We start from the raw sequence: 21,915 nt of genomic DNA, 5'->3' as shown, positions 1-21,915 counted from the left end.
AAAATCTCGACCGAGGCCGAAAAGAGGCCTACCCCGACGACGAAAGAAAACTTACCGGGGCAAAAAAGCTGGAAGTACGGGGAGGATTTACACGAAACCCGGCGGGGGGTTTCCGGAGCACTTCCCGACTAGGACAAAGCTTTCCCGAAGGAAAAAAACACGTTCAAAACAAATTGGACGCGCGAGGTCGACTTTCCGGGGCTCGACACGGCGAAAACACGACCGTACCGAGTGCGGACAAAAGAAGACTGGCCGGCTCGAGCCGGTTTCGGGCGGGAAGACGGCCGCGCATGCGCGGTGCGCGCGGGCGCGCGAGGGCTAGCAAAGGACTTTGCTAGTGAAGTTTCCGATTGGAGGGGCTGCCGTGGACGTCACCCATCAGTGAGAACAAGCAGCCTGCTTGTCCTCGGAGAACACGCATTAACCATGTATGCGCATTAACCATGTATGTACCTACAATATCCCTATAGGCACCTACACTGTTAGCGTGTGAGCTAATTGTAGGCACGTTAAAAACTCTAACAAGCCTTAGTAAACAGGGCCCTTTGTATTGTAGTATACTATGCCATACTTTGTATTGTTACCTGAATGTTTTTACTGCTGTAATTATCTATTGCTGATGTTTGACTTATTCTTGCTGTACACCGCCTTGAGTGAATTCCTTCAAAAAGGTGGTAAATGTATAAATAAATTTTGATAACTTCCGTTCCTTAGTCCCATTAAAGTTATATCCATAGAAGAAACCAAATCTATATTAATAATTCTCACCTGGAAAACATTCTGAAGCTCACTCTGTGGGAGGGTAACAATGAAGGCTAGGCTGTCAGCTCACTCACTCTCACTAATGCACCACTCACTGTCACTCATAGACCCGCCCTCAGCCACGCCCCTTCCAGACATAATTCGCGACCCCAACATTCTAAATGAAGCCTACAAACCGGAAGTGTGAGGCGCCAGAGATATCCTTTTTGCCCATGGCTCAAAACCGGAGCTGTGAGGCGTCCTGTGGCCCGCCCCTGCGTCAGAACGTGATGACGACGAGGGCGGAGCACAGTCCATGGGGACACACGATCTCACCCTGCCCCTTGGCGGCCATGGTTCAGACGGGACCCGCATCACACAGCGCGCAGGTGCCTGGAGGGGGCTTCAGGCCCACCTTCGTCGCTGGGCGGCGGTGCCAGGTGGGTCACTGACCATGGGACAGCTGGGTCGCTGACGATGCGTGCGGATGGGGTGCCGGGGATGGAAACGCGATCTCCCCGTGCCTGAACGGGGACTGGGGGACAGCTGGGTCGCTCACGATCCGTGTGGATGGGTGGGGAGGGTGCACGGGCCAGCCCCCACGAGAATCGCTGCAAACCAAAACCAGGGGTTGGGGGACAGTTGGGTCGCTGACAATGGATGGCGATGGCTGGGGAGGCTGCACACGCCGGGAGACACGAGCGTCCCTGCACACCACAACCTTGCTACTGCCCGTTTCATCTCTCCCAGAAACGGGCATTTTTTACTAGTAATTCAATAAAAGAAAACAGATTAGGTATAGTACTGGTCCGAATTAACCAGGAACAGTAAAATATCACTGGCACACTGCACAATTTTATAGATATTGTCAGAAAATAAAATGCCCTGTATCTGGGTATATTTTCTTACAGCAATAGCCAATGGCTCCAGAGCTAGAACAATAAAAGCAACAAGGGGCATCCTTTTCAAATACCTCTACTCAGCCTTAAAGGGTAAGAAAGGTGCTGGTCTATATACAGCCACACTACCAGTTGGCTGTATAATACCTTTACCATATTTGAAAAGGCATCCGTGAAATAACATCACTGCATTACAAGGAACAAATACACCTATTCTGGACAATCAAAAGTCTTCCCAGCATCTAAAGATACTGTATTCTTATCATTTTCAAACACAAAAGTTTATAGCAGTTCAGTGACATTCAGGCTATCGGGGGACAGAGGTGTCAATCCCTCTCCAACTCAGATCCATACCTAGTCTTTTTCTGTAGGATAATAGATTTAGTTCAAGGTAGAAGGGATTCCACAGGGAGTATTAATATTTCCAATAGATATTTCTTAAACAGTTCTCTAGGTGCTATCACTGGTAGATAAGGGGAATTTAAAATCCTCAAATTATTTAAATTATGGGATCTCTAGCTGTCCTCCAGCAGTTCACATTTATGCCAACAGGCTACACCAGTGCTTCTGCCGGTCCTCTGCACCCCCCCCCCCCCCCAGCGGAACTAGAAGTTGACGTCAGTGGGGGCAGATGTCCAGCAGAGTGAATGCCTGAAGGCTGCTGCTGCCCCGTGCTTTAATTTTTTTTTTTTGTCGCAGCCACTGGGGACACTGAGCATACGGCCTTTAGGACTCACTTCTGCTGCCAAGAAGGTTGGATGAAATCAGGAGACTGTTGACAGTTTCTCTTCCACAGTATTTATCTTCAGCACACAGTCAAAAATCTTATCTCTGGCTCGGTGACTTGAACAGTAAGATCTTCCACACACTTTTCCATTTTCCTACTTATAGTCTGTTGAAACCTGGTAATTGCCTGCCATATGGACTCCAAGGTAACCACAGAAGAAAGTGGTTATCCCAACCTTCCATGCTCAGTAAATGTAATAAGAACTGAAGTTGTCAGTCTACCAGGACTCATATCCAATTTCGACAGTCACAGTGCTGCCACTATCCAAAGTACTATAGGCCATTACGCCAGCCTCCTCAGTATCTCTAGCTTGTTCCAGCTCTTCCCTGGTGTTGTTCAGCAGTGCATGCAGAAAAAGTCCAAAACTCCACAAACACCAGATATATAGAGAGAGACCCAGGAGAAGCAAAACCTTTTCCTGCCATTTCATAGTTATGTAGTTCAAAATACTGGTGCTTTCTTTTAACCATTTTCAGACAGAAGTTTAATAAAATTTTGAGCATGTTCGTTATGCAGTTTATAATTCTAAAAAGCTTAAAGCTTTTCTTGATGTTTCCTTTGCAGCCTGGCTTTGAAGGCTGTGTTGAGTAACTTGATCCATAGATAGCATCAGGCTATCTGTATGTAACATGTAGGGATGTCTTTTTCAATAACTTTTTTGTTCTTTTCAACTTTCCCAAAAATAAAGTTCTATTGGGTCTCTTCCATACCTATGGGGCTATGAGAGGTGGGAAATGGACTTGCATGTATTGCTTCCTTTTATCTTTTTTTTTAATCTATTTCTGACACAAGCAGCTTCTCCTTATTAAAACTGTACCAGCTGATATTCAAGGCTATTTAAGCAGGCAGGAGCCTCACCTGCCTGCTTAAATAGCTTACCAGTGCCTAACCCCCAATATTCAGCAGCACTAAAACAGACAGTGCTGCTGAATAATGCCTCTGACCAGCCCCAGGAAAAGTGGGCAGGTCAGGGGTGGTATAGGGGGCAGCATTAAGGAGGAGCTGGGAATTATGCGAGTGCCAGCAATATTCAGTGTATCCCTGGTGGTTGCTGATTGCCGCCGGCCAAATATCTGGGGGGGGGGGGGGGGGGGGGGGGGGGGTAATTACTATAAAAGTAAAAATTTAAAAACTGAGCACTTTTGCATGCATTTGCATACTTTGCATCTCATTATTAGTTAAATACCTGCAGCAAAAAATTGTGCAATAAAGGCAAATAATGCACATATTTGGCAGATAGTATGCATTATTCCATTAATGCGCATTAACAATTCTGGTCTTTGGTCCTAAGACTGGAAGCAAAAACTATTTGTTCTGAACAGTTAATAGGTGAACATGATCAAAAAAATTCCAGTAAACATTAATGCTCCTATTTTCGAAAGGGGTTTTGCTTTGTTTCAGTTTTTTTTATATAAGTTTTAGCGTTCAGCCAACAAATCAACCACACATAGTAAGCAAGTAGAAAATAATACACGATAAATGTTTAATTTGAAGACCTAAAAGCAGAAAACAATTTCATACTAATAAACTAGTTTTCATGTTGTACTGAATGCTCTTGGGAGACCTTGCAGAATGCCTGAATCACAGACACCAGTAATGAGCAAGAAGATCCTTGTTGAAAATCAAGGAGAAACATCCACTGAACCCACTGGGACTCCTTGTTTGGCTTCAAGTACTATTGCTACGCATCCTAAGCAGTGAAATGTAAACAAGTTCATGTTTATAATGACAGACTTCAGCCTTGCTGTGATTAAGCTAAGGACAATGGAAGACTGGGCAGGAGAGATAGGAAACAAAATACCTGCCCCCCCCCCCCCCCCCCGAATATTCAGCGCTATTTAACTGGTCAGCAATGTCTGCTGACCACTTAAATAGTGTTTAATTGGCTAGCTTGAAATATTCAGCGGGAGACAGCAGCTAGCTGGCTATATCGCATGATATAGTCAGTTAGCACCGATATTCAGCACTGGGTTTAGAGATTAAATAAGACTGCTATTTATGCAGTCCTAGTTTTAACTGCTAGGAACTTACCCATTGAGTACTGAATACCAGCTTAACTGGTTAAGTTCTAGTGACCAAAAACAGATTGCCGAATATGGTGTGGCATGAATTCCAAGTTTAGCGCCGGCAGTGGACTTTAACTGTGTTGCCTGCCACTGGCTGAATATCGGCCCTCCTAGAGTACAAAGTTAAGGTTAAGGAACTAAGGCTTACATGTAAATGAGTGGCCAATAAACTATGAACTTCAAGACAAAGGCCACACAACCTATCTAATCTGCTCGTGGTCTCCCTCTTTGGTAAAATATTAAACGGTGCTTCCTACTAAAGATATTTCAACAGATGTCACATAGAAAGGGAAAGAATCCTATAACACAGCTAAGCATTCAATTTGGAATAGTCTTTCTGGACAATAACTCAAAATGGATTAATTTTGTGCATACCCTGACAGAAAATAAACTTCACATTTGTGAGCTCCCTGTCACTTCTTTCCCATGCAGTGACTCCCTTTGGTGGGTCTCCAGCAGAGTCTCCCAGACTCTTCTCTGATAGTTCTCTCTCTCAATCTCCTATGAAACCACCTCACAATCATTTGGAGGGTCTTAAGGTAATACCTGGGAAATTCTGCACAAAAAATCTGAAATTTCTGCAAAATGTTTTTTTTTTAATTCTGCAAAATGTAGCATTCTTTATTTGTAATTTTTTTATGTAGAATTCCCCTGCATAAAAGCCTGGCTTCTCCATACCCCTGATCTAATAACCCGCGGGAGGTGGTGGAGATGAAAACGGTAACGGAATTCAAACATGCGTGGGATAAACATAAAGGAATCCTGTGCAGAAGAAAGGGATCCTCAGGAGCTTAGCCTAGAATGGGTGGCAGAGCTGGTGGTTGGGAGGCGGGGCTAGTGTGGGCAGACATATACGGTCTGTGCTGGGGCTGGTGGTTGGGAGGCGGGACTAGTGCTGGGCAGACTTATACGGTCTGTGCCGAGGCTGGTGGTTGGGCAGCGGGGATAGTGCTGGGCAGACTTATACGGTCTGTGCCAGAGCTGGTGGTTGGGAGGCGGGGTTGGTGGTTGGGCGGCGGGGATAGTGCTGGGCAGACTTATACGGTCTGTGCCAGAGCCGGTGGTGGGGGGCAGGGATAGTGCTGGGCAGACTTATACGGTCTGTGCCAGAGCTGGTGGTTGGGGGGCGGGGATAGGGCTGGCCAGACTTATACGGTCTGTGCACTGAAGAGGCCAGTACAAATAAAAAAAGTAGCACATATGAATTTATCTTCTTGGGCAGACTGGATGCACCGTGCAGGTCTTTTTCTGCCGTCATCTACTATGTTACTATGTAATACCCCTCAACTTTCTCCCAGCTCAGGCCCAACTCGTCCAACCCACAACAGTATCACTCCTTAATTAATTTTGAATCCCTCCCTACATTTGATTTCCCTCCTCCTTGTCCCTTGGCAGGTTCAATCCTCAAATTTCTGTACCCCTCTCCAGGGTGAGCACCACCAGCTTTATTTCTCTCACTCTCACTCTCTCTCTCCTCAACCCCCATCAAGATTCCCAGTTCTCTTTCAATCCCTCTCAAACCTCTCCACCAGGAACACACATCTCCATAACTCTCTCAAACTCCTCTCCTCCACCGAGACACTTCTCCCCCATGTATGTCCCCTCCCCAATCTTTTTTCCAGCCTCCCTCCACCCACCTATTTTTAACAGCTCCCTCCCTCATAACTCCATTCCCCTCCCCTCCTGTACCAGTGATCTCACAACGCAAAGCTGCCGCTTGAACTCACAGCAGCCATTTTGAAGCAGCACCGGGAGCGAGAGGTCTGTGGCAGCACAGGGAGGGAAAGAGGGGGCTCTTTCCTGCCCCAAAGAGGCCACTAGACCACCAGGGCACGATAATAAGGTACAGGAGGGGAGGACAGGACACCCGGAGGCCCACCCATCCGCCAACCTGCCTGCAAACCCAGACAAATGAGAAGGCTGGCAAAACCCTCCCGGATGCCCCGTGGTGTCCTCAAAAAGAGGACATGTATGGGTAAAACCGGACTTATGGTAACCCTACACACACACACATATCTCTCTCCCTCCTGCAGTATCCCCAACATGGACTCACACCCCTCATCTATGGTGCCCACCTTTTCTTTTCTCTTCTCTCCTCTGTCTTTCTGTAGTACCTCCAGCATGAACTCTCCCCTCCCCTCCTGGCTTGCCCTTTTTCTCTCCTCCCCCCATGGTACCTCTGGCACACACCCTACCTTCCTGTGGCATGGCACCCCTGGCTTAACTTCCTTCTCCTCCTCCCCCCACCACACACACACTCCTCAGCTTGCCTCCATCTTTTCTCTCCCCAGCGCTCTTCAGCACAAGTGGAGGAGGAGAATGGTTGCGAGTTTGGCTACATTTTCCTCCATTGTTGAGCTGCTCTGACTGCTGAATTTGATCCACAGGGCTCTACAGTATCCTGAGTGGTTCAAATTCAGCAATAATTGCCAATAGAACAGAGGAGAAGGATGTGGCTCAAAATGCAGCCTCGTTCCTTTTCCTCCGATTGTGTTGAAGAGCACCGGAGAGAAGGAAAGGAGGAAAGTTCAAGGATGCTGAGGGAAGTGGGTGTACATGGGGGACAGCAGGCTGGGTTACTGGGGGGGGGGGGGGGGGGAGAAGAAGTAGAGGGAGGGCAACAATGCCAGTTACCATTACATTTTTGGTTCCTGAAAAATTCTGCACTGTGCAGTTGCATAGATTCCCCCAGGAATTCCACAGCACGTTCTTGTTTCTCTTCCTTTCTCCTATTTCATTATTTCTAGTGAGACTTCATTATCTGCTAGTGAGGTCAGAGTCTTACAACTCCTCATCACTTCCCAATAAAGCTTCTTATATCCTTCATCTAAATACTCCCACTCCTCCTGGGAGAAACAGACACCAATGTCCTCAAATGTCACCAGCAGCTGCTCAACAGAAAACTGGCACTTCTACAGACCAGGATTTCCAGACGTGGCTCCTTTAGGGTGGGAGATTTGAGCTTTGCCAGGTCTGTGCTTAGAAGAGAGTATGATAAGCTCAAGCAGAACACAATAACATGCAGCACTTTTGTTGTTGTTTTGGGGTTTTTTTGTTTGTTTGTTTTTTGAGGAATTGTATTATTTTGCTTCTGAAAACAATTTTTCCTTGGATGTTCTGTCTGTGTTTTCTGCTATTTATGTAGATTTCCACCACTCACATGAAATGAGATTGGCTGATTGAGGTACTTGATAACTTAAAACCAAAGGTTGAATTCAAATCAACACTTAACACTGATCTCCCAAATCCAAGCAACCTCCTTTAAGAGAAACAGAGAAAAATGAAAGTGGATAAAGACCATATGGATTATTCAGTCTGCCCATCCATGCCACCTACTATCAGAGCTGCTGAGAGACAAAGCTAGGCCTGGAGTAAAAAACCTACAAGGCCCCGCCACCCCCCTCCTCCCACAAAGGCAAATGAGAGTGCTCTGCCAGCTATTGGTACTTCTTCTTGCCGTGTCCCACCTCTTGGAAAGTAATTTCCTGTTTCTGCATTGGCAGAATGCAGCAAGGAAAAGGACCTGTGGCTGGCAGAGCAGTCTCTTTGGATCATCGGCACCAGGTCCTCCTTGGAGGCCAGACCCAGGGAATCTTGCCTCCCCCCCCCCCCCCCCCCCCCCCAGTTTTTGTTTACAGCTTTCTTTCAGTACAATATAGTCTGAGTTTAAAACTCTCTCTCGCTGATCTATAGGGCCCTTAACAGAAGTGGACCAAAGTACTTGAAGAACAGAATCTCCCTTTATGCATCAACAAGATTACATTTATATCCCGCCTCAATAAAGCGGATTACAGTAAACAAACATAATTTTAAAGGAAAAACTCAAATACATAAAACTATATCATATCGTTAAGGTCCTCCTAAGGAGTACCCCCTAACCACACCCTCTCCAAAAGAAATCATGTGATGTGTTTCCTGCCAATAAGCCTTCTCCTTAGTAGCCCCCACAATTCAAAACACACTCTTAAAAATATTTCACCTAGCACAAGAATATCTCTGCTTCAGGAAGAAGGTGAAAGCTTGGCTCTTCTCTGAAGCCTTTAATGGAAGAGGCAACTTACCAGGAAATCACACACAAGGACTAACTAATTTCAGCAGGGCCGTGCCAATGCGGTAAGCGGGGTAAGTAAGGCAGGGGGCGCCTGCCTTCGAGGGGCGCTGCTGCCCTGCCGTCCCTGCCTTCCGCTCACTTGCAAAATCTTTTACCTGAAATTGCGATTCTCCTATCTCCCCTGCCCTCCTTTTCATGGCAAACCGGAAGTGAAAGCAACACAGCAGTATACACTGAGGCAGGTAGGCTCTTCAAATTATTTGAGAGAATGCAACCAGATTGCTATATATGCTTTGGTTTGGGGATAACTCCTCACTCAGGGTGAGCTTCAGAGCTGGAACAGCATTCAAATTAAAGAGAACCTGAAATTTTAAAAGTGCTAAAAATAAGTTTTAAAAGTATTTGCATTAAATCTAATTGCAGAATTCAGGTGCTGGGAGTCTTTACTTGGTTGTCATATGCTCAGATTTGTTTAAATCATATGCAAATTAGTCCGTTTTTGGGCGGTTCTCATTTGCATATTTATGAATAAAAAATGATGGAAATGTTTACAGCCTTAATGTTAGGTCATGGCTCTGATCAAAAGTGTGAAGTTTGATCCAAAAACGAAGGGTTTATCTAGTGTTTTTGACTAAAAATTCCCATTATAGTGTCTGTATGTTAATCTGCATTCAAATAGAGCTCTCTGATTGGATGATCAGCTTCTGTTAGAAATCTGCCGGGAAAGGAACAGAGTGAGACAGCAACTGACCGTCGGTTTGGCCAAGAGAGACATGCAGCTGTGAGTTCCTGTGTGTGTTGACTGAAATTATAAAAGAGTGCCTGATTATGTGGTAAATGAGAAAATATGAATGAAAAGAGGTTGGTGGCGATTGAAGTTTGAGGTTTCTCTAGTGAGAAAAGGATCTGAATATTTCAAGATTACTTGAAGTTTATGAAGAATAGAAAAGGGTGAATTTCAGTTTAAGAGTGTTTAAATCCTATAAGCTATATAAAGGCTAGGTAGATTTAAGTGAATGTAAGCAAGGAAACCTTAATATTCGATCTGAAATAAATATTTGATCTAAGATAGTTGATCAGAGAAAAATGTTTGATCTTAATTATATCCTTTGGTGCAAAGGAGATTAGAAAAAGAATCTTTGGAAACTAAGAGGACTTTGCTCACATTTTGAATTAGCATTCCTATTTTGAGTTGGAAATCTTTGAAGTGTTATGAAAATACATTTTGCTTTAATGAAATTGCTAAACTTTAGAGTCAGAGACTTATCAATGAGGGATACATACAGTAGTACTATATTTTCCTGAGGTCCGGCTTACTTGCCTGCTCCCTTCTGTTCCTGCTCTGCTAGACGGAGGGGGGGGGGCACCAACTGATAGTCTGCAGGGGGGTACCAGAGACCCTAGGCACGGCCCTGAACTTCAGCTGCACTTACTGCAGCAAGACTTGCTTACCACACATGCACCTTTTTCAGATTCCATGTTAGTCACCCTTATCTTCTACCTAACTCCGGTTACTCTGTCTTATCTGTCTATATATCCCACCTCCAGTTATCTCCTGCTGTTTATTAAGATGTTTTAATGTATATTCTGTTGGCATTGTAAGTAGCATATTATGCTATAATTTATACAGATTTTTAAAATATTTTTACTGCTGTACTTGTGTATTGCCTATGTTTTGGTTATACTTGCTGTACATTGCTTTGAATTTCTTCAAAACAGAAAATAAATAAATCCTAATTAACAAATATATCTTTCAAATCAAAGAAAAACTACCTGCATTACAATAAAAAAAAAAAACTTTCCACTTACACAAGCCTTTACTTGCACAATGAAACACAGTTTCCTTTGACACACAATTTGAGCTGCCATACAGGACCAGGAAAAGGCTGTATTCTTCGTAGGATGGAATATCTCTTACAGGATCAATGTAAGAATCATCCAAATGTGATGGTATACAAGAGCTTTTGAGAGTGTACAAAACATCTGAAGGACTATACTGATAGATGTCTGTAAAGTGTGCGACTGTCAAGCTTAGGGTTGCTGATCATTTTATTTATTTTCTCATTTTCAAGAGCAGCCCACACATAAAAAGCAGTGGGAGAAATGCACTGTCCCTTTCTGAGGATTGATCAAAGCAGTAATGGGAGGTAAAAGTAGGAAGTGAGGACCAGGTCACTACTCTACAAATGCTATCCAGATTTCAGGAGAGCTACAGTGGCTGCAGTGATCCTGATCTGATGAGATTTTACTTTAGTATTTAGGGGTTCACCTGTTTGTTCATAACAGCTGGATACAGGATGCTATCCAATTTGCTGGAGCTCATTTGGGGACTGAAATGACAATTCTGTTGAGAACAAAGGAAACAAAGCACAGTGTAAATTTCCTGATGGATTCAGTTCTCTTGAGAAAGCACGTGAGGGCCCATTTACAGTCACGAAGAGTATACAGGGCTCTCTCACATGGATTCTTAAGAGGCTTTGGACAGAATATATTAAGCACTTGGGGGGAGGAAGTGATGTCACGCTCCTGAATGGTCACTTAGGAGAGAAGCTCCAGCTTTGAAGCAAAATCATCACAGTGAAAGCTGAGCAAAACTGAGTGAAGTCTCCTCTCTTTCAGCTTTCAAGCTGCAGTACTGCACGATGTCCTCAGAGTTATGGCAGCATGGCAAAAACCAGTCAATTTAAAATAATTTTGTTACTTGGTGGCTGGTGATACCTTGAAGGACCAGGCAGGAGCATAGGGCCTTGAATAGAAGCTAATGCACGTGGCAAGATGACAGGTCCAAAGGACAGGTGAACAGAGATGTGCTGCCGAATTGGAAAGAGCCAAGGGATTGGTTCACAGATTTTCTGGTTACTTACTGATTATATGGCTTTTAGGAAACTTTTAAAAAACATTTTTATTGAAAGATTTGTTTTACAACAATAATATATAGTAGTGATAAGACAAAAGCTGTACATAATTGTTGTTAGAACTGTATGTCTTTTTTAACTTTACATTTATTAATTTTCAAATAAATTACAAGAGAACTCTTGTACAAGAAATATAGGGCCCTGTTTAATAAGGTGCACCAAAACTTAGCAAGCACTAACACTAGGGACACCCATAAGAATATATGGGTGTCTCTAGCATTAGCATGTGTTAATTTTTAGTGTACACTAAAAACACTAGCATACCTACAGCGCCACTTAGTAAAGAAGGCCCATAATGAAGAAAAAACATCTAACAAACATATAAAAAGGAATAAAGTATAATATTACAAACAAGAACAATGTATGCTTTCTACACAAATTTAATCCACAAATACTAGGGGGAGGGGGTACAGCGAATGCAACAGCCAGGGAGCTAATAAGGAATAAAAGGAATAAACAAACAAAAACCGACTGTAAGCAGGATTCTCAATCAAACTTAATTGACCATAATCTCTTCCAGCCTTATACAACAGAGGTAGCATGTACTGGAGCTACTCCCTCAGAAGAAATTTTTTTAACATTCAGAAACAATCTAAACTGTTGAGGGATAAAAAAAACTGTATTTTACATTTTCATATTTCACCAAACATTTACAGGGAAAACGTAACTGAAACACCGCGCCAAGAGCTACAGTCTCTTGCAGCATTGTCAAAAACATTTTTCACCTCTCTCGGGTAGCCCTAGAGAGGTCAGGAAAAATCCAACGCCGTCTTCTATCCACACCTTCACTGCTCACTACTGCCTGGAGCAGCATTCTAGGAGGGATAGCCAGTTTGGACAAGCAGTCCTGCAGAATCTTTTTACTAATTAAAAAGTTAGCTCTGCTTTCCGGCCCTTTTTTCTGTCAGGCTCACTTTCTACTTAATTGGCAGGTTTCATTTATATTGTGAACCTGGCAGCTAGTGAGTCCCACATGTGAGAATATTATGCCTGCTTGTCCTCGTAGAAAACAAAGTTACTTACCTGAATGAAGGTGTTCTCCGAAGACAAGCAGGCATATTATTCTCACATCCCTCCTGCCTCCCTTTGGAGTTGTCTTCTTAGTTCTAGTATTGTATTGTTGGTTCCATGCTTGAGCGTCGAGCTGAAAGGCACCCGCAAATGCTTGGTCGGGGGACTTCCTTAAAGTTTCAAAGTGACAGTGCACTATGGCAGTGTCCACACTGGGCTCTATGGATAATGTCACCCACATGTGAGAAAATATGTCTGTGTTCTCGGAGAACACCTACTACAGGTAAGTAACTTTGCTTTTTTCCTTCTCCTCTGGTAACGAGGGATACAAATAAGCCACTGCTCTGCCTACTTTAAGGCCCATATCTGGAATTTGCCACTCGGTTGAAATTAAATCTTGGATATCTGGATGCGTGGAGAAGGCCTTAGAGGGGCCTCTAAAGCCTTTTATAAATCGAAGATCCGACTCCCCGAGGCTGATGCTGAAGGATTCCCAATGGAGAGCACTGCCAAGGCTCACTGAGATGAGAGCACTGAGCCTTACGAAATAGCCTCAGACCCTTGGGATCATACCCCTCCTCTGGGGGAAGCTCCCCCTCCTCCACAGGCTCTCAAGAAGGCTCCTCAGACACAATTAAAGCCTCTTCAGAAGGAGGGGGGATGGAGAAAAATCTCTCTTAGCCACCCCATGAAGACTCAAATGTGACCACATGGGAATAGAAGGAGTCTATGCTTTAACAAATAGGCCTGATGCAGGGCCAGGACAAATTCTGCTGAAAACATAGCCCCAGGCAGCACACCTAGTTCAGGTTGCCCCGGGGAAGCCAAAGCAGCAGTAGGCAGCTGCATGGGAAGGCTAGACAAGTCTCCAGTGCCATCAGCTTGTGCCTGCAAAATGGCCACCATTCCCACATCAAACTGAGAAGCAGCGCCAGCTGCCACGTCAATGGGACCAGAGTGTTGCGGTACAACCGATGACTGCATAAGCTCCCTAGATCTGCTCATGCCGGCAGTGTCATTCTCTCTTTGCACCTTCCTCACCTTGCAAGAGGAACAACGGCCTGAAGAATCACGGTGAGCTTTGCAATGGGAGCAATGTTTCTCTGACTCTGTAGGAGCTGCCGTGCTCCTCAGCACCACATCCCTGATGTGGACTTCCCCAGCAGACTTGCAGAAGCCCCCCTCCCAGTCCCAGCACCGTCTGGAGCCTCAAAACACCACTCTGGAAAGAAAGCCAAAGGCAGACTTACCCCTACTGTGCACCACCCCAACTTACACTTCTTTCTGTACTGAAGAAAGAAGAGGCTCAAAACGCTGACACCAGTGTCCTTTTGTGTTTTTATTTTAAGTGCCAGTTAGAATAGTTGATGAACCTTGAGTCTCGAGAAAGGAGGAGGGAAGCAGTGGGGGGTTGCAGAGGGGGGACGTGGGCCTCAGGAGACAGAGCACTGGAGCCTACAACTATGACCTCCTGAGCAGAGAAAGAAATGTCTGTGAAGCTCAACTGGGAGCCAGCTGACCAACTGGGCCAGAAGCAGCCTATCCAGAGTTCAGGCTGGAAGATATGTTTATTCATCTGCTGGAGACAGAAAATACTGAAGGGCTGTGCTACCTCACGACGGTTATATCTTACAACTCACTTCAGTATGATCTATTTTCACCTGCTGGTCAATGGACATAACTAACCCACAAGTTCTGGAATAGTGGGAAGGATGCTATGGAAAACAATTTAGTAGGGGTAGTTATTATAGTGCATTATGGCAATAACGTACACTATTTACTCCTTAATGCATATTAAATGGCAATAATATGCATTATATTTCTGTAAAGAATGATAATATAAGTTACCATAGGATAAATAATAATGAGGTACAACACACACAAATGTGTGCAAACACCTCATTATTAGGTAAATTGAATATAGCTCATGTTAGTTTTCCTTCCATGAGCATCAGGCTGCTAATCCACAGCTCGAAGCTCCCAGGCTACATCTTAAGGAGTCTGTCCCTTCCCCCCAATCTCTCACCTCCCAAATATAATCCCCCCTCCTGAAACCACTCAAATATAACCCCCTCCCAAAGAGCCCCATTACAGCCTCCTACCTTTGCTGATGTAAACACTGGTGTCTAGTGGTTGTGGACTGTGGAGCAGGATGAACCCCACTCATTCTTCCCCCTGCCAGCACTAGGTTCAAAATGGCAACGGTTCGTGGTAGTCTCATGGTACTACCACTATGGGTCAAGCTGCTGCAGAAAGGCTTGGCAGGTAGACCCCCTAGTGTCTGTATTGCACAAATACAGCTAGGGATCACCAATGCCATTTTAAACCTGGTGCCTGCAAGAGCAACTGGGAATCACTCCTGCTCCGGAATCACTGGACACTAGGGATTTAAACAGGTAGGCGGGGGCGGGGGGGGGGGTCTCTTTACGGGAACTTTGAGGAAAAGGTACAAAAGATTCCTTCAATGCCCGACCCCTTTAAGATGCAGCCTAGATACATCAGGCTGTGGATTAGCAGCCTTATGCACCCAGGCCATATAAACAACGCAGCTTGCAAGGTTCATTGTAATCTACGTTATTCATGTATCACAGGAGTCACTAACCTGCAGTACTGATATAGCAGAAGGTTTGTGACTCCTGAAGTAACTAAGGTACGGTAAAAGTCCAACTTTTACTGCACTTTATTACGCTCCTTAATGGGTAGTTTAAATTAAAGAACTGGATATAAAACTTCTTTAAGTAAAGCACAAGTAATCATATAATGCGACACTAACAAAAATACCTTTATTGTCGTAGGACTTGATTAACCAAGTTTTTCCCCATAGGCAAACAGAAAAGCCTTAGAGCCTCTTTTACAAAGCCATGTTACCGATTCACAGTGCAGCAAATGAGAGGAAGCCCATTCAATTCCTATGGGCTTTCTCTCATTTGCCACATGGCAATCACTAGCGCGGCTTTGTAAAAGAATCCCTTAGTAAATCAGGTCCTCAAGGTTTGATTTCTTTTTTATTCTTTAGTTTTCTTTATATGCTGCTTTCATTCTCATGCTTTCAATTTTATTCACATTCTGCATGCTCATTCTCTTCTCCAAGATGTTTCATTATTATTCCTTGTTTTTGTTTTTCTTACGCTTGCTTTCAATTTGTCTACCACAGATATTCTCAGTCTGCTAGTGACCAACATAAAGGGTAAAAAAGTTATTTCATCATACTGAGAATATTCCTGAACTGAACACTCCTAAACATTATAAATTCTCTGAAGAAGATATCTAGTAATAAAGGAATATTCCTAATTGCATATATAAGGAAAGAGGCCAAGCAAGGGAAGCTTTCAAATTAAAACTAAGAGCCTATTTTACTAAACCACGCTAACGATGCCCACATGGCAAATGCGACACAGTCCATTCAAATTGAATGGGCTGCGGCGCACTTGCAGCATCGGGAATCATTAGCGCGGTATAGGAAAAGAGGCCCTAAATACAGCAAAATTGTTTAGGTTCATATATTTAGAAATTAAACATTTTCCAAACCTTTCTTAACTGAAGAACACAACCACATTAAACAAGAAGAAAGGTGTAAGCACATTTTGCCTGTAATTACCTAGCAATATTGTGGAGAATACAGTGTACAGCGCTGCGTAACCCTGGCAGCGCTATAGAAATACTAAGTAGTAGTAGTAGTAATTAGACTGAAAACTTGTCTGGTTCATGATACACTAAGGGGCACATTTCAAAACAAAACACATGTAGCATAAGGTTGCTTTTCTCTCAAAAACATCCAAGTTGAGGTTTTCAACAACCCAATTTTAGACATTTGCTCCAGATTTCAAGGGGGCATGTTGGGGGCGTGGTTTAGGCGGGACATGGGCAATGCCAAAAGACAGACGTTTTTTCTGCAATAATGGAATGAAATGAAAACATGTAGGGCCAAAATTAAGACTTTTTGGCTAGACCTCTTTCAATCACAACTAAGTGACCAAAAGGTGCCCCAAATGACCACTGGAGGAATTAAGGCATAACCCCCATTACTCCCCCAGTGGTCAACTGACCCCCTCCCAGCACCCTAAAATGTGACAGTGACAATACATATCAGGCTCCATGACAGCTTCAAATATGATGGCCATTCCATTCCTATTTGAGCAGCAAGCAGATCCCAGGAGTAGCCTAGTGATCAGTGCAGAGGACTGTAGAGAAGAGGACCCAAGTCCATATCCCACTCTAACTGGTACACTTGTGGTGGAATATGTAAGCTCTCCAATAAACACTAAATACCTACATATAGGTAACACATGCAAGCTTGAGAGCTATTGTAGTGGTGTACAGTGAGATACAGCAGGCATGTTTCTGCTCCTGAAGGGCTCATCATACAATGCTTATAGTGAGATGCATACTTGGGACCTTTTAAGTGAAGTCCACTGCTGTGTCCCCTAGGCTGCCCAATGCTGCTGGGATGTCTGTGTGGCCAGTCTAATAAGAATGATGACCCTCAGACATTCCAATGGCTGGTTTGGGGGGGATTTTTTCCTCTTGCATATTTCATTTTCTATAGTGGTCCCAAAAGAAAAATGCACTGAGCATAAAACATCTAGGAAAAAGGTGATTTTCGAACTAAAAGATAGATGTTTTTCAGGTTTGAAAATAGCTATGTTCACCTCTCAATTTTTCAGACTTAGACCTTTTATCAAAAATTCCCCTTTAAAGGTAGTAAAGAGGAAATGAACATGCCTGGGTTTCAGATCACTGAAACAAAATAATATAATTGAAGTACAAGTGCTGGGTGACTGCCTACATTGGTGCTGCTGTCTTGCGATTTAAGAACAAATTTAGTGCAAATGAGGGGAATATGCTTCTAAACTTATATCGTATACACAAAAGTGTCATCGTTACATAATGTGAGAAAATAAACAAGCAAGGGAATATAGGGGAGGATAACAAAAAAGGCTAATGTACTGACCTTGCACCGTCAATCTGGAAGTATCTCCAAAAATAAAATTTGCACTAATATATGTTCAGCAGCAACTAAGAGGACTTTTACTAAGATGCGGTAAATGCTACCATGTCCTTACCGCAGCTTAAAATGGCTCACCCTGGGCGTCCTGTGCTATGTGGAGGAGTGGTGGCCTAGTGGTTAGGGTGGTGGACTTTGGTCCTGGGGAACTGAGGAACTGTGACTCCTTGTGACTCTGGGCAAGTCACTTAACCCTCCATTGCCCCCGGTACAAATAAGTACCTGTATACAATATGTAAGCCGCATTGAGCCTGCCATGAGTGGGAAAGTGCGGGGTACAAATGTAACAAAATATCAGCATGTGCCAACTGCATTAAAAAAAATATATATTTTTTTTTTGTTGAAGGGGGCATGTCTGGAGGCGGAGAGTAGGTATTCCTGTGCTAATCAGTTAGTAAGTCCACATTATCACACACTGATTAATGCAGGATTACCATGTGAGCTATTACCGCCTACAAAATAGATGTCAATAAGTGCTCATGCAATAATTCTACTTAAGGGCCACCTGCTAATGGCAACAGTAGCGCATGGTCACTAACAGGAAAAATAGAAAGTCGGTCAATTTTTTCCAAATGCAGTAAAAATGGCCTAAACCAACTGAACATATATTAGAGTAAGGGCCCCTTTTACTAAATCGCACTAGCGATTCATTTCTAGAGAAATTGCCACACTGAAGATTTAATTGTAGAAAGTGTTTGTCAAAGTGCACATTGAGGTTCTTTTACAAAGACATGCTAGTGTTTTTAGTGTGCGCTAATGATTAGCATGCACTAAATGCTAGAGACGACCACAGAAATATATGGGCGTCTCTAACTTTTAGCGCATAGCTATTATTTTTAGTGCACATTAAAAAAACACTAGCGCGCCTTTGTAAGAGGTCCCCATTATTTTTTTTTAATCACTTCTGCACTTAATAGTGTTAAACACATGATAAGCCACAAATGCCACTTAGGCAGCTTGTCACTCAGGTGATGCTACCAGTATGGTATTTTAAATGCAAGCAGTAGGTTCTGAGATTTCCTCCTGCTTTCACCTAATTTTGTTGATGCACTCATATAGGTTTTTTCAGGATGTTTTGGTGTTATTTTTCTTTTTTTTACCTTTAACATCTGCCTGCTACTCATTGCTGTCCCAAGTCTCTAAACCCTAGTCTCTAGCTGCGTTTCCCTTCTCCCAGTCCTAGTCTCTAGGAGTCTCTCATTCTCTCCGCAGCACTGTCCCTGAAGCTTTAGCAAGAACATAAGCCCAAACCTTGTTACAGACTCTCAGAGAAAGAAAACTTACATGGTTGGTAACGGTGTTAAAGCAAAAATAACAACAAAAATCCAAAAATTAAACCAAAAACATCATAAAAGAAAAAATATTCCAAAAAGACAAAACAAAAATCTGAAATAAGAAAGCAAAAACAAGAAATTCCACCCAGAACAAAGGGGATCTTTGACTAAGCTGTGGTAACATTTCTAGCTCCCGGTAGAAATCAGCTGGCAGTAATCATAGAGATGCCCATAGGAATATAATGGGCATATCAGAATTTACTGACAGCTGATTTCTACTGTGAGCTATCAATAGAAATCAAACAAAATAAAACATGGAAAAGAAAGTAAGATGATACCTTTTTTATTGGACATAACTTAATTAGCTTTCGAAGGTTGCCCTTCTTCGTCAGATCGTAAATAAGCAAATGTGTTTGCAGATAGTATATATAAGAGAAACATCAAAGCATTACTTTGACAGTCTGACAGAGTGGGAGGGTGGGGGTATGCATGGGGACATCAAAGCATTTCATTGATATTCTAACAGGATGGGTGTTGGTAGGTGAGAGGAGGGTAATAAACAGAGAAATACAGCTTTATGGTTTATAATGGGTTAGAAAACCCAGATCTAAAAATGCTACCGCAGCTTAGTAAAACACCCCTTAAAAGAGCACATTTTGTGGTATGTGTGCATGCATGTATTGTCTGTTTGTATGGTTCCAAATTCCTTATACTCTTCCTGATACTTCCTCAAAATATGATGTACATAGACTAAAAAGTAGCAAGATTAACACGACACTCAAGACACTGTGGGTACGAGTAATAAAATGTTTTATTAAATGAAAATTAAAAAAAGACTCGACAGCGCATTCTTCTGTCATTAGCCTTTTTAAAGGCTTGATTTGACTACCTCATTTATGGTGTTCCATTCATTGGTTTACACAACAAACAGACTCCCGAAGCAGGCGTTTTTCGCCACAACATGGCTCCGTGGTCCATCCAGTCTGCCCAACAAGATAAAATCATATGTGCTACTTTTTGTGTATACCTTACCTTGATTTGTACCTGTCATTTTCAGGGCACAGACTGTATAAGTCTGCCCAGCACTATCCCCGCCTCCCAACCACCAGCCCCGCCTCCCACCACCGGCTCTGGCACAGACCGTATAAGTCTGCCCAGCACCATCCCCGCCTCCCGCCACCGGCTCTGCCACCCAATCTCGGCTAAGCTCCTTAGGATCCATTCCTTCTGAACAGGATTCCTTTATGTTTATCCCACGCATGTTTGAATTCCATTACCGTTTTCATTTCCACCACTTCCCGTGGGAGGGCATTCCAAGCATCCACTACTCTCTCTGTGAAAAAATACTTCTTCACATTTTTCTTGAGTCTGCCCCCTTCAATCATGTCCTCTCGTTCTACCGCCTTCGCGGTGCCAGTACACAGTAGGGGGTCAAATATGATTGAGCTGCAAGCCCAGAGAAGAATCTGATGCTCCTCAGTTGTCTCAGTTACAAACTTAAGGGCCTTTTAACTAATGTGGTAAGCACCAATGCATGCTTACCACAGAGTAAAATCCACTACGCGTCCCACTGTAGTTTTGTGCTCAGCGACCCATATGCTAAAAAATTGAAAATATTTTTTAGCGCTGGGGGCACATTTGGGGACAGAGTACACATGCCCAGAACTAATCAGTTATTGCCTTTGCATCGTCACGTACTAAGCAAATAGCACTGGAGCCCATACTGCCTAATAAATAGGTGTCGTAAGGGCTCTTGCACTAAAGGCCACATGCTGACTGGGAAATTAGCCTGTGGCCATTAATTGGAAAATGCAGCCATTTTAAAGCCACACTATAAGTGGCCTCAGTGTGCGTGAGAGCCCTGTGCTACTGATACTGCAGGCCACTTTTTAGCACAAGTTAGCAAAAGTGCCCCATAGGACCTTATTTAATATTAAATGTACTCAACTGCATTAATGCGAGTTGAGTGCATAATTAGTGAATTGGCCCCATGGAGAATAATATGATTTGCATTATTTAACACATGTTAATTGATTAACAGTTGATAGTAAATAAGGCCCTTATGCAACGGTTTGCTAAGCAGCGCTAGCGGCTGTCCATGCACTAGTGCTGACATGGCCCATTCACTTTGAAAGTGGACAACCACTAGCGCTGCTTCGTAAACAGACCCCTTAGATTATAAGTCCTCTAGGGACAGGGAAATACCTGTTGTATTTGAATAAGTTGCAAATAAAAAGGCATGAGCTAAACACTCAGACAAAAAATAAATAACAAAGCAGTCCTTTTATTAAGCCGTGATAAAAGTGGCCTTAGCGCACCCATACATGGGTTTTTCCCATGTGCTAAGGCCATTTTTACCACAGCCAGAAAATGGCCGATTTTCTTTTTTTTACATTAATGGCCATACGCTAATGTTGCCATTGGCACATGGCCACTAAAAATAATTACCACGTAAGCACTTACTGATGTCTACTTTGTAGGCGATAAGGGCTCCCACGGCAATCCTGCGCTAACCAGATAGTGATTGGTAATGTGGTCAGGTGAACTGATTAGTGCAGGAATGCCTACCCTCCACCTTAAAAAACTCCCCCTCCAACAAAAAAGTAAATTTTGCGAATAGTTAGCGCATGACAATTTGCAACTTACCACAGGACACCTGAGCACGTCCCACAGTAAGCTATTTTAATTTGTATTAAGTGCACACTAGCACTTACCACAGCTTAATAAAAGGGTCCCTAATTTTGGTTTAAAAAAAAAAATTATTTTTTGTGAGACTACTACTTATCATTTTTATTGTGCTACTTAGACGTACGCAGCGCTGGAGACCAAATATAATATATGTGATGTTTTCTCTGATCATTTTAAGAACCTGAACTGTGCCATGCCTGTAAAGTTCTCTTGGAAATACACAGCAAACCACAATGGGATAATCTATTCACTTTTGCAGCCCCCAGCACTACCTGGGTAATACTTGCTAATAGACCTGTCCTCCAGAAACTTTTTAACCCTCTCCTAAACTTAGCTATACCACTCATGACTTGCTCACCTTCTCTAGCTCAAGAATTCAGTTTGTTACTGATTGCCAAAATGCTTTCTTAAATCTAGTTTTGCTTGACAGTAAATAATTTACTTGTTCCACACCACACATGATTTTATAGCAGAGTCA

The 21,915-nt window shown here is 43.3% G+C and overlaps 1 protein-coding gene across 1 annotated transcript in view; it reads right to left on the bottom strand.

The window, feature by feature from the left end:
* Window positions 1-21,915, bottom strand: part of LOC115468148 (cilia- and flagella-associated protein 69-like) — a 640,933-nt gene that overhangs the window by 498,430 nt on the left and 120,588 nt on the right.

Source organism: Microcaecilia unicolor, chromosome 1 (genome assembly GCF_901765095.1).
Source record: "Microcaecilia unicolor chromosome 1, aMicUni1.1, whole genome shotgun sequence".
NCBI lineage: Eukaryota > Metazoa > Chordata > Amphibia > Gymnophiona > Siphonopidae > Microcaecilia > Microcaecilia unicolor.
This window is presented reverse-complemented; position numbering and strand designations above follow the sequence as displayed.